This window comes from Ceratotherium simum, chromosome X (assembly GCF_057802395.1).
Source record: "Ceratotherium simum simum isolate JZ-2026a chromosome X, ASM5780239v1, whole genome shotgun sequence".
Taxonomy (NCBI): Eukaryota; Metazoa; Chordata; class Mammalia; order Perissodactyla; family Rhinocerotidae; genus Ceratotherium; species Ceratotherium simum.
In genome coordinates this window covers 61,873,402-61,891,650 of record NC_141940.1, presented here as the reverse complement: position 1 = coordinate 61,891,650, position 18,249 = coordinate 61,873,402, and the positions used below count along the sequence as shown (strand labels likewise).

The window sequence follows — 18,249 nt, the reverse complement described above, 5'->3', positions numbered from 1 at the left end:
TTATGTGCAGATGCCATCTATCCTCTTTGCTTGGAATACATCAAACTTGTAATAACCAGCTGATTGCCTCCACGATACCCCATCTCCTTCAATGTACCTTCCCTCCTTTCCCAATCCTCTACTGCTTCTGCCTTCCCACTTCCTTCTCACCCCATTCTATGTTCAGGCTCCCTCAGCCCCTTTGCGCTCTCTCTACCCCCTTATTTCATTCTTTCTCCCTCAAGAACCCACCCTTTCCCTCTCCTTGGCATTCTCTTCTTACTACCTCATTCCCTTCTCACCAGGCCCAGCCCCCTAACCCTTTGTCACCTTCGCACTCACTCCTTGTATCTTCCCTGATCTCCTGCCCTCCAGCCCTTCTCCTCTTAGGCCCTCATCTGATTGGGGAACACTCATCTATGACCTCCCTAATACTACTTTGATTACCACCTCTTAGTTGCCACTATACCCTCTGAACACTTTCACCTGCCTTCTAGTGTCTCTTTTTATTATCTGCATCTAAACTTATTGCAAAGTGGCCATCCCACTTGGCGTGTTAAACTCCAGTTACTCACTTCTCATGGCATATGGCCCATCATGCTTTTGACTGAGTTCTCATTCTGACATAAACAGTGGTAGTCATATGTTCCGATTGCTATTCTCCTTACAACAAAACATAATATAAACATGGGATGCTAGAACAACTGAGTATGTTTAATAAAATGGATAACGGATTATTTAGAACATATTGTATGTTAAATAATCCAATTTCCAATTTTATTAAGGTGGTAGAAATAATATTCCCTTGCTGACCAACAAACATGCTTTTAATATAAGGAATTTGAAAGAAAAATGTATCACATCTCCCAATAAGACTCTTAATTCCAATAAAGAAGTGATTCATACAATATCCAGTTGCGTATGGAAATCTTCAATAGAGATAGAGATCATCAATAATTTATGTAAACAGAAAAAGAACTTGGTCACAGAAGATTTTTCGGGCAGAGAAAATACTCTGTATGGTATTATAATGATGGATACATACACATTTTTCCAAATCCATAGAATGTAAAACACCAAGAGTGAACTCTAAGGTAAACTATGAACTTTGGGTGATTATGATGTGTCAATGTAGGTTCATCCTTGGTAAAAAATGTACCATCTGGTGAGTGATGTTGATAATGGGGAATGCTATGTATGTGTGGGGGCAGGGGGTACATGAGAAATCTCTGTACCTGAGTTTCAATTTTGTTGTAAATCTAAAACTGCTCTAAAAAAATAAAGTCTTAATAATAACAAAAAAGAACTTGGGGCCACACTCTCTTCAAACCTCTGAAAATGTAGTGGTTATCATAAAATCTCTAGTAAATCATTTGTATTTGCAATATTGAGTTCTAGTAACCTTAAAGAGTCCGTACAGTACATGTAGTTGGTACAAATTTTAATCCTGCCATCAGCAAATAAGCAGGGGCTGTCAGACTATTAGGCCTACTTAATGGCCCACCCATGGCTACCATCTGCTATGGGCAAAGGGCACGCTCAGTTCATTTACCTACCCATAGTATGCTTTTCTTCCTACATGCTGAATCTCTCTCTTACTACAGAGAGATTTCAATCAGTTGCTATTTTGGTAAACTCTACACAAATGTCTAAATTGTTAAGTGGAGTCTTTAGAATTTATCTATTCAGTTCTTGTATCCGTGTTAACTCTTCAAATAATGATACTTCTTAGTCCTAATTGTCTTGCTCTGATATGGCTATCCATCTACCCAGGCCTGAATTAATGTCACCTATTTATTTCATCTGTACTATAGAAAGAGAACAATGCGCTATTGATCTCAACTTGATTAGAATCAGCACTAAAACCTTTATCAGAAGCCAGGGCTCTGCTTAGATTAGATCATCTCCATCTAGCATAGAAGCTAATATGCTTGCAATTTTAAAAGCAGATTACTTTTACTTTTCTACTTGTACTTTTAAAAATAATCTGCATTTTGAATTACATGCCTAATGGATAAATTAGAGTTAGATACATTGTATATGGTGTACCGCATTTACTTGAATAAAGATGCTGATTTAGAAATATTCATTCATCATGATAAATAATTCAATCTTGCTTTCAGAGATAAAAATCAAGCTGCCAGAAAATATTTAATCAACTTGACCTTATAACCATCATAAAAATGAACTGTGTATCATCACTGACACATGTTATGGCAGGCCTTCTTTTTCAATCATTGGGAAAAAGAACTTTATAGCTAAAATATTTCTTATTGTTTCCTGCTTTAGTCTGTCTTAGAACTAAATTAATAATATAAATAAAGATAATTTATAGAAAGAAAATCATGAGTAAAATATCATAATATAAAACTTGTTTGACATTACCAGTATTTTTCCCCATTGAGCCTGAATTGTCAGTATCATGGTCAAATGCAGTGCTGCAAGGAGGTTTGCATGACCCCAAAGGACAAATCAGAGAGTGACAACTCCCAGGTCCTTCAACTCCCTTCCAGTCTCTGTCAAAATCTCCACAATGCTTTTTTACTAAAACACATTTGGAGAGGGGGAAGGGAGGCAGGAACTCCTAGACTAAAGAAGGCATAGACTAGAAATGTTTGTCTTTTTTTTTTTTTTGGCTTAAAGCCTTTATTTGATTTAGCAAAAACAACAGGAATGAATTGTATTCAAAAGCAGGTTTTTTGTCTTTGTTTTTATTATTTTATTTTATTGAGGTACAGTTGACATACAATATTATATTACCTTCAGATTATAACATAGTGATTCGACTTTTATATAGATTACAAAATGATTACCACAAGTCAACTAATCATCTGTCACCACACAAAGTTATTACAATATTATTGACTATATTCTCTGTGCTGTATATTACATCCCTTTGACTTGTTTATTTTGTAACTGGAAGTTTGTACTTCTTAATCCTCCTCACCTATTTCATCCATTTCCCCAACCCCTTCCCCTCTGGTGACCACCATCAAGAAATTTTTATTTATCATGAGAAAGGCAGTAGGCAAAGAAGCCTAAGAAGAGTCCATGGTCATTATTTAAAAAAAAAACAAAAAACTAAAATTAACAAATCTATAAATACACCTTTAAAAAATAAAGATGCTTTAAGGTAATTATCTGTCATCAGTAAATAGCATGTGATGACTTTGTTAGGTATCAAGCATTTACTTTATTTTATTTCTGGTATCGTTCATGTTTCAGGTGTATAGCTTTATAATTCAACATCTGTATACATGACAAAGTGATCACGACCACAAGCCTAGTTACCATCCATCACCATGCAGTTGACCCCCTTCACCCATTTTTCCCACCCACCCTCCCCACTTCCCCTCTGGTAACCACTTATCTGTTCTCTTTATCTATGAGTTTTTTTTAATTTTGTTTTGTTTGTTCATTTGTTTCGTTTTTTTTAGATTCCATATATGAGTGAAATCATATGGTATTTGACTTTCTCTGTCTGACTTACTTCACTTGGCATAATACGCTCAGGGTCCATCCATGTTGTCAAAAAGGGCAAGATTTCATCTTTTTATGGCTGAGTAGTATTCCATTGCATATATATACCACTTCTTCTTTATCCATTCATCCATCAATGGACACAGGTTGTTTCCGTATCTTGGCTATTGTAAATAATGCTGCAATGAACATAGATGTGCATATATCTTTTCGAATTAGTATCTTTGTGTTCTTCAGATACACATCCAGAAGGGGAATTGCTGGGTCATATGGTAGTTCTATTTTTAATTTTTTGAGGAAGCTTGATTCTGTTTTCCACAGTGGCTGCACCACTTTACACTTCCACCGATAGAGCGTGAGGGTTCCCTTTTCTCCATGTCCTCACCAAACTTGTCTTTTTGATAATAGCCATTCTGACAAGTGTGAGGTGATATCACATTGTGGCTTCGATTTGCATTTCCCTAATGGTTAGTGATGTTGAGCATCTTTTCATGTATCTGTTGGCCATCTGTATATCTTCCTTGGAAAAATCTCTACTCAGGTCCTCTGACCGTTTTTTAATCAGATTGTTTGTTTTTTTGATATTGAGTTGTATGAGTTCTTTATATATTCTGGATATAAACCCCTTATCAAATATATCATTTGCAAATATCTTCTGCCATTTACTAGGTTGCCTTTTTGTTTTGTTGATGATTATTTCCTTCACTGTGCGAAAGCTTTTTAGTGTGATGTAGTTTCATTTGTTTATTTTTGCTTTTGTTGCCTTTGCCTGAGAAGAGAGAACCAAAAAAATATTGCTAAGATCGATGTCAAAGAACTGACTGCCTATGCTTTCTTCTAGGAATTTTATGGTTTCAGATCTTACATTCAACTATTTAATCCATTTCGAGTTTATTTTTGTGTGTGGTGTAAGAAAGTGGTCCAGTTTCATTCTTTTGCATGTAGCTGTCCTGTTTTCCAAACACCATTTATTGAAGAGACTGTCTTTTCCACATTGTATATTCTTGCCTCCTTTGCTGTAAATCAATGTAGGTTTATTTCTGATCTCTCTATTCTGTTCCATTGATCTATATTTCTGTTTTTGTGCCAGTACCATACAGTTTTGATTACTATAGCTTTATAGTATAGTTTGAATCCAGGAGCATGATACCACCAGCTTTGTCTTCTTTCTCAAGATTGCTTTGGCAATTCAGGGTCTTTTGTGGATCCATACGAATTTTAGGATTCTTTGTTCTAGTTCTGTGAAAAATGCCATTGGAATTTTGATAGGGATTGCATTGAATCTATAGATTGCTTTGGGTAGTATGGACACTTTAACAATATTAATTCTTCCAATCTATGAGCATGGTGTATCTTTCCATTTATTTCTGTCATCTTCAATTTCTTTTATCACTGTCTTATAGTTTTCAGAGTACAGGTCTTTCACCTTCTTGGTTTAATTTATTCCTAGGTATTTTATTCCTTTCGATGCAATTACTAATGGGATTTTTTTTTCTTAATTTCACTTTCTGATTGTTATTGCTACAGAAATGCAACAGATTTCTGTATATTAATTTTGTATCCTGCAACTTTACTGAATTCATTTATTAGTTATAATATTTTTTTGCTGGAGTCTTTAGGGTTTTCTATATATAGTATCATGTCATCTGCAAATAGTGACAGTTTTACTTCTTCCTTTCCAATTTGGATGCCTTTTATTTCTTTTTTTTGTGTGATTGCTGTGGTTAAAACTTCCAATACTATGTTTTTTTTTTTTGGTTTTTTTTTTTTTTAATTTTTTGTTTATTGCAGTAACATTGGTTTATAACATTGTAAAAATTTCAGGTGTACATCATTGTACTTCTATTTCTGCATAGATTACATCATGTTCACCACCAAAATACTAATTACAACCCATCACCACACACATGTACCCAATTATCCCTTTCACCCTCCTCCCTCCCCCCTTCCCCTCTGGTAACCACCAATCCAGTCTCTGTCCCTATGTGTTTGTTTATTGTTGTTATTATCTACTACTTAATGAAGGAAATCATACGGTATACTCAGCCATAAGAAACGATGAAATCCAGCCATTTGTGACAACATGGATGGACATTGAGGGCATGATGCAAAGTGAAATAAGTCAGAGGGAGAAGGTCAATACTATGTTGAATAAAGGTGGCAAGACTGGGCATCCCTGTCTTGTTTCTGATCTTAGAGGAAATGCTTTCAGCTTTTCACCATTGAGTATGATGTTAGCTGCAGGTTTTTCATATTCGGCCTTTATTATGTTCAGGTATGTTCCCTCTATACCCACTTTTTGAGGGTCTTTATCATAAATGGGTGTTGAATTTTAACAAATATTTTTCTGCAGCTATTGAGATGATCACATGATTTTTATCCTTCATTTTTTTAATGTGGTGTATCATGTTGATTGATTTGCAGATATTGAACCATCCTTGTATCCCTGGGATAAATCCCACTTGACCCTGGTGTATAATCCCTTTGATGTATTGTTGAATTCAATTTGCTAATATTTTGTTAAGAGTTTTTGCATCTATGTTCATCAAGGGTATTGGCCTGTAATTTTGTTTTTTTGTAGTGTCTTTGTCTGGTTTTAGTATCTGGCCTTGTAGAATGAGTTAGGAAGCATTCTTTCCTTTTCAAATTTTTGGAAGAATTTGAGAAGAATAGATATTAACTCTTCTTGAAATGTTTGGTAGAATTCATCTGTGAGGCCATCTGGTCCTGGACTTTTGTTTTTCGTGAGTTTTTTAATTACTGATTCAATTTCATTGCTACTAACTGGTCTGTTTAGATTTCCTATTTCCTCCTGATTCAGTCTTGGAAGATGGTATGTTTCTAGGAATTTCTTCTAGGTTGTCCAATTTGTTGGTTTATAATTGTTTGTAGTAATATCTTATGACGCTTTGTATTTCTGTGGTGTCAGCTGTAACATCTCCTCTTTCATTTCTGATTTTATTTATTTGGGCACTCTCTTTTTTTTTTCTTGATGTATCCAGCTGAATGTTTTCCAGTTGTTTTCTATTATGTTTAGTTTCTATTTGATTTATTTTTCACTCTGTTTTTTCTCCTTTCCTTCCTTCCACTAACTTTGGCCTTTGTTCTTCCTTTTGTAGTTCCTTTAGGTGTAAGATTAGATTGCTTATTTGAGATTTTTCTTGTTTCCTGAGAGAGGTCTGCATTGCTATAAACTTTCCTCTTATTTTTTTTTTTTTTTTTAATTTTTTGTTTATTGCAGTAACATTGGTTTATAACATTGTAAAAATTTCAGGTGTACATCATTGTACCTCTATCTCTGCATAGATTACATCATGTTCACCACCAAAACACTAATTACAACCCATCACCACACACATGTACCCAACTATCCCTTTCACCCTCCTCCCTCCCCCCTTCCCCTCTGGTAACCACCAATCCAATCTCTGTCCCTATGTGTTTGTTTATTGTTGTTATTATCTACTACTTACTGAAGGAAATCATACGGTATTTGACCTTCTCCCTCTGACTTATTTCACTTTGCATCATGCCCTCAATGTCCATCCATGTTGTCACAAATGGCTGGATTTCATCGTTTCTTATGGCTGAGTAGTATTCCATTGTGTATATATACCACAGCTTTTTTATCCATTCGTCCCTTGATGGGCACTTAGGTTGCTTCAAGTCTTGGCTATTGTGAATAAGGCTGCAATGAACACAGGGGTGCATGTACCTTTGCAAATTGGTGTTTTCAAGTTCTTTGGATAAATACCCAACAGTGGAATAGCTGGATCATATGGTAGTTCTATCCTTGATTTTTGAGGAATCTCCATACTGTTTTCCATAGTGGCTGCACCAGTTTGCACTCCCACCAGCAGTGTATGAGAGTTCCCTTCTCTCCACAACCTCTCCAACACATGTTGTTTCCTGTCTTGTTAATTATAGCCATTCTGACGGGCGTGAGGTGATATCTCATTGTAGTTTTGATTTGCATTTCCCTGATAGTTAGTGATTTTGAACATCTTTTCATGTGTCTGTTGGCCATCTGTATATCTTCTTTGGAAAAATGTCTGTTCAGGTCTTTTGCCCATTTTTTAATTGGGTTGGTAGTTTTTTTGTTGTTGAGATGCATGAGTTCTTTATATTAAACTTTCCTCTTAGAAATGCTTTTGCTGTGTCCTATGGGTTTTGAAATGTGTTTACCATTTTCATTTGTCTCAACATATTTTTTGATTTCCTCTTTGATTTCTTCATTGATCCATTGGCTCTTTAGGAGCATGTTGTTTAGCCTCCACGTAGGTGTTTGTGTTTTTTCCAGTTTTCTTCTTGTAATTGAACTCTAGTTTCAAACTGTTATGATAAGAAAAGATGCTTAATACGATTTCAATCTTCTTAAATTTATTGAGACTTGATCTATGGCCTAACATGTAATCTATCCCAGAGAATGTCTCATGTGCACTTGAAAAGAATGTGTATAGTGCTGTTTTTGGATGGAATGTTCTATACGTATCTATTAAGTCCATCTCGTCTAATGTGTCATTTAAGGCCAATGTTTCCTTGTTTTTCTGTCTGGATGGTCTATCCATTAATGCAAGTGGGATTTTTAAGTTCCCTACTATTATTGTATTACTTTTAATTTATCCTTTTATGTCTATTAATATTTGCTTTATGTATTTATTTTTTTTTTAAAGATTTTATTTATTCAGCTTTTTCCCCCCAAAGCCCCAGTAGATAGTCGTATGTCATAGGTTCACATCCCTCTAGCTGCTGTACGCGGGACTCGGCCTCGCGTTGGACGGAGAAGTGGTGCCTCCGGGCGCTCCCGGGATCCGAACCCGGGCCGCCAGCATCCGCGCGCACTTAACCGCTAAGCCACAGAGCCGGCCCTTGCTTTATGTATTTAGATGCTCCTATATTGGGTGCATAGATATTTAAAAGTGTTACATCCTCTTGTTGGATTGATCCCTTTATCATTATATAATGACCTTCTTTGTCTCTTGTTACAGCTTTTCTTTTCAAGTCTATTTCATCTGATATAACTATTTCTACTCCAGCTTTCTTTTTGTTTCCATTTGTACAAAATGTCTCTTTCCATCACTTCACTTTCAGTCTGTGTGTCTCTTTAGATCTGAAGTGAATCTCTTGTAGGCAGCATATATTATGTATTGTTGTTTTATCCATTCAGCCTCCCTATGTCTTTTGATTGGAGCATTTGGTCCATTTACATTTAAAGTAATTATTGATAAGTATGTACTTACTGCCGTTTCGTTGTGTTTTCTGGTTGTTTTTGTAGTTCTCTGTTGCGTTCTTCTCTTGCTCTCTTCACTTCTGATAGAATTCCTTTCCTTAGTGTTATGTTTGTATTCCTTTCTCTTTATTTTTTGTGTATCTATTATAGGTTTTTTGTTTGTGGTTAGCATGAGCTTCATATGTAATAACCTATATATGTAGCAGTCTATTTTAAGTTGATGGTCAATGAAGTTTGAGCACATTCTAAAAGCACTACACTTTTACTCCCCCCACCATATTTTATGTTTTTGATGTCAAATTTTACATCTTTTTCTTGTGTATCCCTTAACTAATTATTGTAGGAATAGATGATTTTACTACTTTTGTCCTTTAACCATCAAACTAGCTATATAGATGGTTGATCCATTACCTTTACTATATGTTTAGAATTACCAGTGAGGTTTCTTCTTTCATAATTTTCTTATTTCTAGTTATGACCTTTTCTTTTATGTTTAAAAAAGTTCCTTTAACATTTTTTGTAAAGCTGGTTTAGTGGAGATGGACTGCTTTAGCTTTTGCTTGTCTGGGAAACTTTTTATCTCTCGCTCAATTCTGAATGATAACCTCGCTGGATAGAGTATTCTTAGTTGTAAGTTTTTTCCTTTCAGCACTTTGAATATATCGAGCCAGTCCCTTCTTACCTGTAAAGTTTCTGCTAAAAAATCAGCTGACAGTTCTTATGGGGGGTTCCCTTGTACATAACTAGTTGTTTTTCTCTTGCTGCTTTTGAGATTCTCTATCTTTAACTTGACATTTTAATTATACTGTGTCTTGGTGTGAGTCTCTTTGGTTTCTTCTTATTTGAGACTCTCTGTGCTTCCTGGACTTGGGTGTCTGCTTCCTTTGCCAAGCTGGGGAAGCTTTCAGCCATTATTTCTTCAAGTAGGTTTTCTGTCTCTTTCTGTTTCTTCTCCTTCTGGGACCCCTATAATGTGAATGTTAATAAACTTGATGTTGTCCCAGAGGTCACTCAACCTATCCTCATTTTTTTAATTCTTTTTTCTTTTTGCTGTTCCAATTGGGTGATTTCCACTACCCTTTCTTCAAGATCACTGTTCTGTTTTTCTTCATCATCTAATCTGCTATTGATTCCTTCTAGCATATTATTCATTTCAGTTATTGTATTCTTTAGCTCTGATTAGTTCTGTTTTATATTTTCTCTTTGTTGAATTTCTCACTGTGTTCATCCATTTTTCTCCTGAGTTCAGTGAGCATCTTTATGACCATTACTTTGAACTCTTTATCTGGTGGATTGCTTATCATCATTCTGTTTGATTCTTTTTGTGAGGTTTTGTCTTGTTATTTCATTTGTAACATATTCCGTTGTCTCCTCATTTTGCCTAACTCTCTGTTTGTTTCTATGTGTTAGGTAGATCAGCTATTTCTCTCAGTCTTGAAGGGGTGACCTTATATAGAAGGTGTCTTGTGGGGCTTAGTAGCACAATTCCCCCAGGTCACCAGAGCCAGGGGCACTAGGTGTGTCCCCTGTGTAGGCTGTGCACTCTCCTCTTGTGCCTGGGTTGCAATTGCTGTGGGCACACTGGTGTCCACGTCTGGCACCCCAGGGTGGGAGCCATTTTGGAGGGGTTCCAGTGCTGGCTGGGGCCACCTGCCGTGTGGGGTGGGGTAGAAGCCACTTTGGAAGGATGTTGGCAGGGACAAGTCTTCAGGGGAATGCTGAAGCCAGGCAAGTGGCGCTAGCAACATAGATGGAGAGTGTTGGAAATGGCACCCACCAGGGCAAGGCCAGCTAGGTAGAAAGAGATTTAAAAAAAGGCACCCACCGGTGCTTCTGTCCCCATGGAAACTTCCACTGGGTCCCTGCCCCTTTGGCACATGCTCTAAAATTAGTCAATGAATCTTCTTCATGTATAATCCAGGCACTTTTCAAACTATTGCCCCTGCACTAGGACTCAGAGTGAGTGAGTTTGTGTGCATGTCCTTTAAGTCTGGAGTCCCGGCTTCCTACAGCCCTCTAGCTCTCCTGGATGTAAACCCCACTGGTTTTCAAACCCAGACATTATAGGGGCTTGTCTTCCTGGTGCAGGTTTCCCAGGCTGAGAGCCAGATGTAAGGCTGGGGCCCCTCACTAGTCCAGGAGGACCTCTGAGGTTGTGATATCCCTCCCACTTGTGGGTCGCCATGCCAGGGGTGTGGATCCTGACTAGGCCATGTCTCAACCCCTCCAAACCATCTCGATGTGGCTTTTTCTTTATATCCTTAGTTGTGGAAAATCTGTTCTGCTAGTCTTCAAGTCATTCTCAGTGATAGTTGTTCTATATGTAGTTGTAGTTTTGGTGTATCTACGGGAGGAAGTGAGCTAAGGATTTTCCTACTCTGCCATCTTGATCTAACTCCAAGGCTAGGAGTCTTTAAAGGCAGAATAGCTCACGCTGTGCATAGTATGTTGAGGAAAGGCCTTAACTATCCCATTGTCCAAAATATTTGGCTACAAACTTCTGTCAGCACAACTAGTCCATTCGGAAAATTCCCCCATTGTAACATTTGGTCCAGGATCAGCTGCTCTTTCTGCAAAAAACTCAGTCATATCTCTGCCAAACCCCATGCTTCATCTCTTTACTTTCACTTCCTGCCCATTTCCCTACACAAAACCTTATTGCCACAGAAGATTCCTTTACTATTTGTTCCCTCCAGACCTAATGTCTGTCAGACCTAATCTCTATCTAACCTACTACTTTTGATTATTCATTTATGTTATCCCCTTTCTTGACACAGCTTGGGACCAATTCCACAGGGAAGATTCTATCCCTCATCCTGGGTGCAAGCCTGTCTCATCCATCTCATCAATAACTACACAGTTATTCTGTGTAGAAATAGAAATTTGCTGCCAAAAGCCTTGTTTTGGCCACACAATTTACGAGATCTTCCTGTCACTATGTCCTAAGTGTGCATAAGTAGAGGAATCCTTAAGAGTCTCACCTCAATTCACTTGAGCCTCTCTATCATAATTGATACTAATTAGCTCCCACTGGGCAGTGTTATGTTAGTCCGACAGTTGTAAATTTTATTAAATCTGTGTCACCACAGCACTGTTCTTGGCAACAGTGTTTTAAAATATTTAGTATTCAGATATTTCACAGCGTTGTTGTGAAGCTCAGGTAAAATAATACATGTGTAAAAGCTTTGCAAAGAATTAAGTATTACAGAAATACAAGAAATTATTATGCTATTTAATTATTTAATTTTCTGTTTCAATAGATCATTTTTCTAATTGGTCTTCATAGTCATTTTGAATATATGATTTTGTAATTGGAGATTTAATAATGTGTGGTGTAATATGAAATCTGCATTTTTTTTATCTTGGTGTAGTTGAAGTCACAAATCTATGCTCTAATTATATCACTATCAGGAGAGATAAAAGTTGTCCTTGATGGAGACTATATTACCTCTTGACTCTCTTTTCTAAAGTAGTAGAGAGGTAGAGAGAGAGAGAGAGACAGAGACAGAGAGAGACAGAGATAGAGAAAGTGTATATATAAAGTATATATATATATATATATAGAGAGAGAGAGAGAGAATCACTCTATACCTGACGATATTTTCCATAATATTATTCACCAGTTTATGTATTCTTTCATTCCTCTATCGATCCAAAAAATATTTCCTCAGCATCTACAGGCCCTCTACTAGGTAGTGGTGATAGTGAAATGGACGAAACATAGTAGCTCATGTCAATAAACAGTCTAGTAAATGTAATGTGATATCCTGGATGGGAACCTGGAAAAAAAAAGAATGTTAGGTAAAAGCTAAGGAAATTTGAATAAATTACAGAGTTTAGTTAGTAATTATGTATCAATATCAGTTGTGACAAATTTACCTATTAATGTAAAATGTTAACAATAGATGAAATTGGTATGGGGTATATGAGAACTCTGTGTTATCTTCACAATTTTTCTGTAAATCTAAAATTGTTTCAGACTAAAACAGTTTATTAAAAAAGAAAGAGTCTAGTGGGAGAAGAATACTGGAGAATGCATAAATTAAAGGACATCTGTGTGATAAATTTTGTAATCTAAATAGTATGTGTAAAGTGATTTAAGAGTACAGAAAACGGCACAATACTCAGCGTTGAGGCAATTAGTGGATGGGCTGAGTGAGAGATACGTTTGGAGAGTTTCTCAGATATAAGTCTTTAAGGGAAAATGGGAATTTGGTTGACATGGTACGTGTGCATCCTGAGGACGAGGAGAGGGAAAGCAGAGAGAGAGGAAGGTTAGTGAAGATAAGGGTATTCTAGGTAAGGAAACAGCATGTGCAAAAGTCCTGAGGCATGAGAAAGCCTGCTGCTTTGAGGGAACTGAATATAGTTTCTTTGTGTTGGAGCAAAGGTGAGTTTGTGTGTATGTGTGTGTGCACTTTTATATGTGTGATATATAATGTTTCTGAAAAGTATGGATTTACAATGCTGTCTCTTCTGCTCACATCCATTGAATTTACTCTGGCAATGTGACCATTTTCTTTTGGTAGATCACCTGTTCTACCCTTTCCCTGTGTTTTTCTATCCACATGTAATTATCCAGGTAGTTAAATGATAGAAATTAGCAATATTTAGCACTCTATTGAGATAAATTATTTACTCAAGGATGAACAGTCATTCCCCGGAATAGAACAAATGAAAGGTGAGTTTGGAGCTGGACTGACTTTTGAAAGATTCCAGACAATTGGAGATTACAGACTTCATCAGGGAAAAATGTACTATAAATGTTTATGCCAAGAGTGTTCATATCAAGCACTCAACAGGATAATCCATTTCAGATTGTGTCTGAAAGACTATAAAATATGTTTGGGGTTTACTATATTTCATCTTAGCTTTTCTCCCAATGTACCCTTTAGGTTCCCTCACAACTTTCTGACCCTTCTTCAGTCCTCTATAATGACTCCTCTTTCTCTAAGCACCTCTAAAGCTACAGACATTTTTTTCCTTTCATTTCTCTCTCTTTCTCTCTCCTCCCATTAATCATCTACTCCTATACCTTCAACCATTCCATTATACACTGATAACTCCTAAATCAATACCTTCAGTCAGACCACACTCCTGGGCTCTAAATATAATCACTGAATGCCTGCTAAACATCTTTAGATGAAATTCCTAAGTCACCTCAAATTTAGTGTGTCACAAACCAAATTCCTTATTTCTCCCCATCATAAAAATCCTACTATTGGTCTTTTGTGTTTTAGCTCTGTTAATGACATCATCTTGCACACAGTCATTTGTGCTAGAAATATTGTAGTTATCTTTAACTCCTTCATCTTCATTTCCCACATCCAGTTGGCAAGTTCAGTCAGTTCTGTGTAAAGGAGACCATGTGATCTCCTTTCTTGAAAATATTCACTGGACCTTCAATGTGCCTAAAATAATACCCAAACTCCTTTCAATGGCCTATAAGGCTCTGTGTATCTCCTCAGCCTCATTTTACTACTAAATTCTAGCCACACTGACCCTTTTCCCATCTTCTTCTACATGCCTCAAATTTTGTTTAGCTAATTCCTGCTCATCCATGAGTGCCGAATGTAACTGCCCGCTTCCATTCCTTAGGAAAGCTTTTTCTGACTCCACTTCTTCCTCTAGATTAGACTCTCCTGTCAAGTACTATCAACACACTCTGTCTATTTTACTTTTGTATTACTTATTAATAATAATTTTTACTAATATTTGTTGAGAACTTACTGTGAAACAGGTGATATTTGTATCTCTATTTAATAGATGGGGAGCCTTCTAAAGGTTAAGTAATTTGTCCTTGGTCACACAACTAACAAGTGATAGAACCTGGGTTCAAATCCCAAGAATTCCAAAGCCAGTGCTCTGAACCACCATATTATACTGCATCCAACTTCGTTAGGACAAAAACTATATCTGTCTTGTTCAATGCTGTACCTTCAACGGCTAAGTTGATTCCTGGCACATAGAAGGTGCTTAATAAATATTTGTGAAAGAATTAATGCATGTATTAATGAATCTCTTAGATCTGTTTTCTCTTTTCCATTTCTCCTTTTACTGGTCTCAGTTTAGTCACTCATCACTTCTTACCTGGACTATTTCAAGAGCCTCCAAGTAGTCTCCTTAACTTGCTTTCTTGAACTACGCTGGGAGTCTAGCTTGTAAGGCCTCTGAGACTTTTCTTGTTTCATCTCTGTGGCTCCTTATACACATCTTTCCCCTGCAGATGTGCTACAGAGGAGACCAAGATATTTCCTAACCTTCAGAAGTTCAAATTCTAATGTGGGAGAAAGACTCATATGTCAGTAATATTGATAGAAAGCAGATTGTTTGCTGTCAGTATGGACGAGGAAAAGATTTATTCTTACTAGAAGATGGGAAAATCAAAGAAGGCTTCATAGAATTTAAGATTTAAGTTAGACTTTGAAGGAAGGGTAAGATGATCTTCCTAACACATATATCTGATCACGCCATCGCCTGGATTAAAAACCTTCAGTGACTGCGTATTATATTCAGAATTAAATCTAAACTCAGTAGCATACAAGCCCCTTTATGAACTGTTATGTTTATACTGCTCCAACCTCATCTTCTGATAATTTCCCTTTTATAGCTTATATTTCCCTATGCCATGTTACTTAAGCTTATGTGTCCTTGTATAAGCTATTTCTGTACCTTCTACCTTCCCCTCCTTATCTACTCAAATGACTCCTAAATTTCTGTCATAGCCTAGTTCAAGCAACCCCTCCTCACTGAAGCCATCTTAACTCAACAGATTAGGTCAAATTCCTCTCCTTTTTGTTCTCATAACATCAAGTATAAGTGTCTTTCCTTCATGGCGCTTATACTCTGTATTATACATACATTTATTGTGAGATTATTTTATTACTGTTTGATTCTCCTGTTAAAATGTAAGCTATAAGATAGCAGAGCCATGTCTGCTTTTTCTCACCACTATATATCTCCATCATCCAGCACAGTGCCTCGCATATAGTAAAGGCTCAGTAACTAATTTTTGGATGAATAAATGTTGATCGCTTGTGTCACCTCTTTACTTTGTACATATCCCTTTTATTGCACTTATCTGTGTACATGTCTATTTCTTATACTATCTTGAAAGCAGAAAAGCTTTGACGAAATTACATACATGCTATAGATGGAAGTGCCAAAGAAAGGCTCCACAGATTTACATGTTTTTTCTATAAATGAGGATAATTGGGCCCAGATTAAAAGATTCGCCCAAAGTCACACAGCTAGTAAATATTACAAATTGGATTCCAAATAAACCCTCATAACATAATAAATATATTTGTAAATGGTGGCATCTATTCACTGGCAGTTGTTTTAATGGCTACTTCTCTATTTAAATATCCTTTCTCTCATCAACAAGTAGCAACGTGATGTAGCTTCTGACAGACTTGGATTTAAATGATGGCTTGTACCACATGTTAGCTCTGTGACCTTGGGACAGTTACTTAAGCTGTCTTAACTTCCATTTCCTAAAATTTTAAATTTATGTAATTAAGCCTATCTTGTAGAGTTGTTGTGAGGACTATAAAAGATAATGTATGAAAATGCCTACTAGCATTTGGAAGGGGGGAGATGGGAATGGAGGGTGCCATATTAATAGTTAATTATTGCAAATGTATGTCCATTCTGTCACCAATTTATATTGATCACACTGGGCCAAAAATTCAAATAGTCGTGTGGTCTGTTTTTTGTGGTTCTACAGACACCCTCAATTTCAAAATTCTAAATTCATTGAATCTACAACTTATTCGATAGTCACATTATCTGGGTTATTGCTTTCTTGTTTTCCTGATTTGCTAAGTAATGATGATAAACTATGTTGCATTTTCTATTGCTTTAAAGCACTGTTCAGGAGTAAAAGATTATTGTTGCCTTGTTTCTGCTAATAGTTTCAATTAACTGATGTTGGAGTAAAGAAGCATGTTTGTCATGGAGAAAAGACCCTCTAATTATTCAGCCACCACTGTTTGTAACCACTTGTTAGTATGCTCTGTATTATTTGACTTGCTGCCATTTCAAATGTTAATTTCAGAGTTTCTTTTTATCTTATTATACATTTTTGGTACAATATCATACTGATAACTACAAGAGACGGCTTAGAATCTCTGTCATCTTTTCTCCTTTCCTAACAAACTTGTTCTCACAAGGCTAATTTAGAATTGCTATTTGTTTTCAAACAATGATTTTCTTATCAGGAATCAGTACTTTACGCATTGCATTAATTAGCACTATTGCAGTTAATGTTCAGACACACATAAACCAACACAGAAGCTGAGGATTTAGGTAGTTTTCCGAAGAAATTTTACATTTGTAAATATTTAACACCAGCATTCTTTCCAGTTCTCAAGCAAAACTTACATTTTGCTTAAAATATTCAGTTACTATAATTGAGGTCAAAGAGGTCATCTTTTTGTTTAAATCATGTGGATAATTGCTCCAATCCTCCACTTCACTGTGGGTGAAGCAACTAATTGGATGAAATTTCCACTGAAAATTTCAGAGAGAAAAATAAAGTTAAAAACCAGTATTGAGTGTCTTTAAGCCCCAAAGAGTTGTTAATTGCCTGAAATTACCAGTTGTTTGGTTATCCAGCCTTGGTGCATTTAGATACAGCTATGGTGAAATTAGAATAAAGAAAAATAAACATCCCCTGCTTACCACAGTGCTCAATCACATATACTCAGTGAATCAGTAGCACATTAAAAATTCTTACTTTTCTCCAATTTCTCATTTTATCTCTTGAAATAAGTTTATGTTATGAGAATTTATGTCAGTAGAGAATAAAAAATGAATTGAGAGTCAGCTTAGTGGATCACTTTATTTCAGCCAATTGTCATAAACATCTATTTTTGACATGGAGAAAAATTCTAGAGGTAGAAAACAAAGAACTACAATAATCTGACAAACTAGAAATATTTTCACATATATCATTTTTATGTTGCTAGAACATGGCCTAGAAAGTCAGGATAAACAAATGACAAATGTGTAGCCACATTGAGAACCGGAAAAAAGGTTGTTGTTAAATATTTACAAATGTAAAAGAGGTCTGGGAAATCTTAAAGTCTATGAAACTGTTTAAAAACACCCCTGAGGGTAAATGCTATCAAAATTATAATGAGAAACAAAATGGATGTTTACGAATACAATTTTCCCCCTTAAACTGTTTATATCAAGGTGAATGAACCTTATTTCACAGACTTCTATTACTTAAAAGGTTTTCTAAAAGTCTACTTATAGATCCACTTTGGCATATGGCCAATATGCAATAAAGTCATTTCATAAAGTTAGCTGTTTGCCCTATTCAGAGAGATTTCAAAGGGAAAATTTTTTGATCTATCTTTATTTTCAAAGAATTCTACTTTTTCAGTCTGTAGAGTGAAGGGAAGTGTTACGTAAAAACGAACTTCTGACTTGCCCGGCTGTAATTAAAGCTCATCTCCTCTGGTCTGACTTGAGTGGATATGTTGAACAGCTGCCTGATCCACCCCTTCCACTCCTCATATCATATCTTTCCAACTATTTGAAGACTTGTGGTT

General features: G+C 36.2%; 1 protein-coding gene across 1 annotated transcript in view; it reads right to left on the bottom strand.

Moving 5' to 3' along the window:
* The window catches only part of RPS6KA6 (ribosomal protein S6 kinase A6), a 180,485-nt gene that overhangs the window by 161,419 nt on the left and 817 nt on the right, over window positions 1-18,249 (bottom strand). The gene's annotated exons all lie outside the window — the stretch shown is intronic.